Raw genomic sequence first — 6962 nt, forward strand, 5'->3', positions numbered from 1 at the left:
ATATGCTGAGAGTTGTTAAAATCACTCCTACTGCCAAGAATGACATCTGTCCTGGAGCTGCGAGAGGAGAGAATGGAGGTTACAAAGAGTTTTTATATTCACAATGTGTGGATGGACATTTAATTTAATTCAAAAAGTAACAAATATTAAAATAAGAAAAAGGATGCTATGGCTTGACTAGATGCCTAAATTTTAAAACTACAATTGTTCTTATGAATTGTGACAATATTGTAATTAGACCCTGACATGGTGTTTTGAATTTCTAACTTGTCCTTTTTTTAAACCCGTGTATTTTTGTTTAGTTGGTGAATATCTCTTACGAGATGAAACTTCAAAGGTAAAGGAAAAGCTTTTGCCTGCAGACGAACTGATATATTTTTTTATTAATCATTAATAACTAAAAAAACTGAGGTAGAGGCCTTGTATAGAAAATAAAGTTTTACCATGTGAAGTTGTGGGTGTGGAAGTAGTGGTAGTTGTAGTAGTGGTAGTAGTGGTAGTGGTAGTTGTAGTAGTGGTAGTTGTAGGAGTAGTAGTAGTAGTTGTAGTGGTGGGGATCGTAGTAGTGCTGAGAGTGGTTGGTGCAGCAGTCGTGGGCACAAGGCTAAGGGGTCCCGATCGGACGGGGTAAGATTTGGTGAACACACTTGAAACCAGTGCTTTGGTATTAAAGGTTTCGGAACACAGATCGGGGCACTTCGAGGAAGGCAAAGTGGTGATACACAGATTGACTGTGCACTCGACATACATCTGCAAAACACAAAATAATTAGATTTATTAGCAGAGTGGACAGATATCTCATGCAACATAAATCACTGACTGATGGAATGTAAATATACGTTGATGCAATATTTATAGTCATATTTATGAACACAAACATATAACATACGTATGCTTAGACTTGTCTCGGGACATTAAGAGAAAATACACAAAAATGTGTTGCATGAGAATACATACCGTTGATCCATGGGTCTGTAGACTGTTCAAATCAAGGCGGTAAATCTTGTAGTTGGTTTCTGTTGTAACAACCTCGAACGTGCTGTTGGAAGCCGCACACCTTGAAGAGGGAAGCCAAGACAGAATCAATACTTCTATTCAAAATGGTAACCTGGAACTGTTACGGGGCAGAGGATTGTCACTGACCCTCCGCTCAGGATAGGCCTGGTAACTGCAAAGTCCTCCGTCTCAGACTCTAGACACTGGCTCACTAACAGCTCGGCTCGCTCGATGCTGCAGTTTGCCAAAATATGCAAGTCTATCTGGGTGACCTGGGGCTCGGACTCCCCGGTGTCACTGCTGTTAGTGGAGATGGTGGAGGTGCTGTTGCTCTCCAATGGTGACCCCACCTCTCGTCGCGTTCGTGGTGATGATCTGACCATTTGGCGCAACCTGGCAAACTTGGTGTAATTTGCCATGGGTCCCTCTCCCGGGAAGTATAATTGGATCTCAAAGCTATATTCACCGAAGACCTCCTTCTCCGTGGGAATCTCAATCTTGTAGTGTGGTCCCTTCACCGTGGCTCCAGGGATCCGGCAGGCCAGAGGGAGGATGAGTACAGGCTTTCGGCTGACCCGAGTGTAGGGACGCACACTTTGCAAGGTGTTGGTGTAAACCAGCTCTGATCCAGCGTGCTAGAAAACAAGAGAGGATGAGGATGTGTATGGCTTGATACTATATCCCGATGCCAAGGTAGGAGTAAGAATCAATGAGTAACTCAACACCAGAGTGTAAAGCTATGTTCTGCTGCTCCCTCTGGTCTATTTCACGTTAGGTTTGATCAGAAGTTCACCTACTACTGCACAGTGCCTCAGTGTGTCTGCACAAGAAGAGGTTCAACCACTTGAGGTCAGCAAAGACAAGCTTTTCACATGGTGTGAATTAATCAGTTAATACTGCAATATAGCCTATGAATCAGAACATCTGGTCAGAAATCATTGTTCTTATCGTTCTTATATCACACATTACCCCTTAATACTGTACTATTCCATATATATTTCTTACTGTACATATCTTATTTTTTTACATATTCCAATTTAAATATGCACAATACTCTGCACTTTTACTGGCTTTTTTGCACTTCTGGTTAGATGCTAAACTGCATTTCGTTGTATAAGTACTTGTACTGTGCAATGACAATGAAGTTGAATCTAATCTAATCTAAAAAAAAATGCAGAAATACAGACAGAAATGCAGAAAGAGAGAAATGTATAAAGAGAGAAATGTATAAAGAAATAAAGAAATAAAGAAATAAAGAAATAAAGAAATAGAGAAATAAAGAAATAGAGAAATAAAGAAATAAAGAAATAAAGAAATAAAGAAATAGAGAAATAAAGAAATAAAGAAATAAAGAAATAAAGAAATAAAGAAATAAAGAAATAAAGAAATAAAGAAATAAAGAAATAAAGAAATAAAGAAATAAAGAAATAAAGAAATGTAGTTAAGGTACAGACACAAAGAGAGAAATGTAGAAAGAAAAAAGAAAGAAAGAAGGAAAGAAAGAAAGAAAGAAAGAAAGAAAGAAAGAAAGAAAGAAAGAAAGAAAGAAAGAAAGAAAGAAAGAAAATAAAGAAAGAAAGAAATAGAGAAATAAAGAAATAAAGAAATAAAGAAAGAAAGAAAATAAAGAAATAAAGCAATAGAGAAATAAAGAAATAAAGAAATAAAGAAATATAGCAATATAGCAATAGAGAAATAAAGAAATAAAGAAATAAAGCAATAGAGAAATAAAGAAATAAAGAAATAACGAAATAACGAAATAACGAAATAAAGAAATAAAGAAATAAAGAAATAAAGAAATAAAGAAATAAAGAAATAAAGAAATAAAGAAATAAAGAAATAAAGAAATAAAGAAATAAAGAAATAAAGAAATAAAGAAATAAAGAAATAAAGAAATAAAGAAATAAAGTTAAGGTAGTTAAGGTACAGACACAAAGAAGGAAATGTAGAAAGAAAGAAAGAAAGAAAGAAAGAAAGAAAGAAAGAAAGAAAGAAAGAAAGAAAGAAAGAAAGAAAGAAAGAAAGAAAGAAAGAAAGAAAGAAAGAAAGAAAGGAATACAGACATAAATGCAGAAAGAAAGAAAGAAAGAAAGAAAGAAAGACAGAGAGGAATGCAGAACGAAAGAAAGAAAGAAAGAAAGAAAGAAAGAAAGAAAGAAAGAAAGAAAGAAAGAAAGAAAGAAAGAAAGAAAGAAAGAAAGAAAGAAAGAAAGAAAGAAAGAAAGAAAGAAAGAAAGAAAGAAAGAAAGAACTGCAGGGAGCTGGGGCCTGTTACCACAGTCTTGGTGCCGCAGCCGGTCAGGGAGATGCTCGCAGTCAGGTGCGTGTTGTTGTAGGACACAGGACACGTGGGGCTGTTGAGCTGCAGTTCATCCATCTGGATGTCGATGAGAGAAGCGATGGGAAGCACCAGAGTCATTTCTGTCTTCCCACACGTGAGCTCTGCAGACAGACACCAGCAGATCCTGGGTTTATTAATAAACTCTCACGGTCACACAGATCTAATCGGTGCACTCTGCATCGGAATCACACACTCAACACTGAAATAAGCCAAAGAGGAACCTGTTCCAGCAGGCAGGGTCTTCATTTCCCCTGAAAGAAAAGAAAAGGCTATTTTAGTAGGTGATAGTTGATAGATTACTGGGTTTTCTGTGAGTGGAGCGACAGCAAAGCATTTTTATGATGTTTTAACCAAACTGAAGGACTCACGTTGGTACAACCACATACATCTGGGCTCTGACTGCAAACTGGAAAAGACAATGAGCACAAATCAACCACAGCAGAAGAAACCATCAAACAAACCAGTGCACATTCCATGTACACATTTCTACATCCTTTTTTCCCCAGCTTCATATAAGGTCACTGTGACATTTTACCACTGAAACATAATGACTTCATCTTTTAATACAAGTGCCAACTGATACAAAGTTGAAGAAGCACTCTGGAGACTCTGTGAGGCCTCTGTGACCTTGGGAAGTTAATGAGTAAGTCCAAACGAATTGTGACAAAAACCTAAAAACCTGTACTTTTTAAATAAATATATATACACACAGACACACAATTTACATCTGTACTAAACGGCTCATGCTGCGTCAGTGTGTGACTCAACTACCTCTTGGTATTTGCAGCGAAGCAGACGGGCAGCAGCGGAGCCAGTTGGTTTTGGGAGCGGACCCAGGCCAAGGTCATCATGGACAAGGGGCCGATTGATTTGAAGCCAACCCTGAAAAGTCCCGGGGGACCCACCACTGCCATCTCTAAGACACTGGAAACAGAGAGAGGACACATTTCAACGTACAAGTCAACAAAGTCTATAACATAGGTGTAGTTGTTTTTAGACATTTTAATGAAGACGTGTCAGATATTATATCTTCACAGAACATCGCTTTCACAAATTACACACAAGGGCCATTGTTTAGTTATTGTACCTGCTACATTCACACAAAAACAACAGAATGAGAGGAAATAGAAGAACAGACTGAAGTGTTGGTGCATTATTATCACTCGTGTTGTCATCGCACCAGACAAACCTGAAGTGGCTGCTCTCTCTGCTCTACATAGCTAAAAATACTCATAAACTAATTCATTTAATAATCTCTTTTTTCTTCAAGAGAATATGTCCAACATCTTTAGTTTCAGCTTCTAGGTTTGTGAGAATGTTCTGGTCTCTGTTGTCCTCCATGACAGAAAACTCAATATCTTTGTTTATTAGAGAAAATAATTATTGGCAGAAAAACATTTACAGAATCATGAATAATACAAATGATTATTAGTTGCAGTCGTTGTGAAGTGTATCCAGAAAAGTTGGGGATGTATTTTGTGTTTTTATGTGCAAGCAGGAGATGAAGGCTCGACAGGACTCACCTCTCCAGCGCTGACATGAAGTTGACCTGGAACTGAACCTCCTGGAACGGAAGGACAAAGTGCGTGGAGTCCTCTTCGGGGGTGTCGCCCGTTGCCACTGGTTCCGCACTGCAACTGGTCGACGACTCCTCCACTGGACGTGAGGAGAAGAAGAGACAATGTGTGAAACTTCAAATGACAACCAGAGGAAGAGAGGAGGAAAGAAAAGGCTACATTTTAAAATTTCAATTGTACAAAACAGTTTAAAACAAATTTCAAGCAAAGTAGAAGATTTAAAAGAGTGAAATAAAAGAGGTGAAAAGATTAGAAGAAAAAATGAAAGAAATAAAGTTCTAATAAAATAGATAGAATTGTGAAGAATAATACAATTTAAATATTTTGATGTTTTGATTTTGTTAATACTGTGTGTCTAAACCTCTTTGGTCCATAATGAGCTCAAATTAATTTCTCAACTATCAAACTAGACCGGCAGAGAATCTTCATCATATAAAACATCTCATGGTCAGTTTTCTATTAAATATCGTGTGGAACGAAAAACGCACATTCATGTGTCATTGTCCATGTTTAAAAATGGGATGTTCAATGAAAATTAGCTTTTTTGTGTATTTTTTCTGCTATATTAATATATGTCTAATTTTATACTTGTATACAACCTGTATTGAAGATTTTGTATTTTTTATAATTATAGTTTTCATTTAAGCCATTTCTGATAAAACCAAACTAAACCAACTAGCCTAAACTAAATTACACGAGCCTACTATCTGAATGACTGACCGGTGAGAGCGAGGTGCACAGGGACGGCGCTGAGGGGGGTGTTGTCTTGGCTGTGGGCGTTTTTAGGCACAGGAATCAGGTCCTCAGCCATCAGGTAGATGAAGTACGTTCCCGCTGCTGCTTTTCCAGTGAACCTCACCTCACATTTCTCCTGATAAAACCAGACAGACAGAATATTATCAAGCCAAGTTTTCACTGAGTAGAGAGCCCCAGTGATTCAAGATAAGTGGGGACATTGTCTCTGGACAGTCTGGCTGTGGTTGAAGGTCTACTTCCACCAAGGAGGTTTCAGCCCTGTCCAGTGTTCGATAGTTAGTAACATTGAAATGAGAGTAAATAATTATTATATGATTATTCATGTATCTTAAATTCAAAAAACATGCCTAATTAGGGGACAGGTGTTTATAATACTGAATCAAAGGAGACTGTTGGACCTTTGCTGAGGGATGAGCTCTGGTATTCCAGTTATTTTGTCGTTATTTACCAAAGCACCGACAGAGCTTTCTAACTTAAGCTGTAAGTCAACAAACGCTTGAAGAGTAGACTGTAAAATACAGTAACTTTAAAATGTGGGAAACAGAGAAATATCGATTAAAAAGAATAATGATTGTTATCTGACGAGGTAACATCTCAATTTAAAATGCAAACTCCAAATAAACAACAGGCTAGGGGGAAAACGAATGCTTTAAGTTGTACAAAGTGGAATTCTGAGTCGTGGTCAAAATGAGAAGTTCTTGTTCATGATAAATGACCTGAACAAAAGATCATGACTTTAATGAAAAACTTAATATGAGTGGACCTAAACATTTCTAAAATCTGGTGCAGAGTTTTCATATTTTTCCACTGAAGGTCGGTGAGTCATTGAAAGTTTTGGTTTAATATGTGGAGTGGCAGGCTCCTGATGGTTCAACCTAACTTCAAGTCGTCCCTTCCTCTCTACCCATGATCCGGCTGTCGAGTAAAGACAATCCTTTGAGTGCTGGACTGCAAAATATGATCAATATGCATTCTCCTGCTGTTCTCCTCTGCTATTTTAAACTATAATTTTTGGCTCAAGACTGCTCATGAGCTCTTGCCTAACAATCCTTCATCCCTCTTGTCTGTAAATCTGGTTCTTCTTCATTACTGAGACTGTTTCGAGCGTTGCGTTATCTTGCAGTAAAGACATTCATGATCCCCGGCTTCCTGAACCATTAGAGCTGCCATTCAAAACGATAGTTGGGAGATAAACACTGGTATTTAATAACTTCTGAGTCTTTTTAACTGATCTAGAGTTCACAGCTCGGGTCTTCAACTTGCCGGACCTGATTCTGACATTTGAAGCTACG

The sequence above is a fragment of the Limanda limanda genome, chromosome 3 (genome assembly GCF_963576545.1).
Source record: "Limanda limanda chromosome 3, fLimLim1.1, whole genome shotgun sequence".
NCBI classification, from domain to species: Eukaryota; Metazoa; Chordata; class Actinopteri; order Pleuronectiformes; family Pleuronectidae; genus Limanda; species Limanda limanda.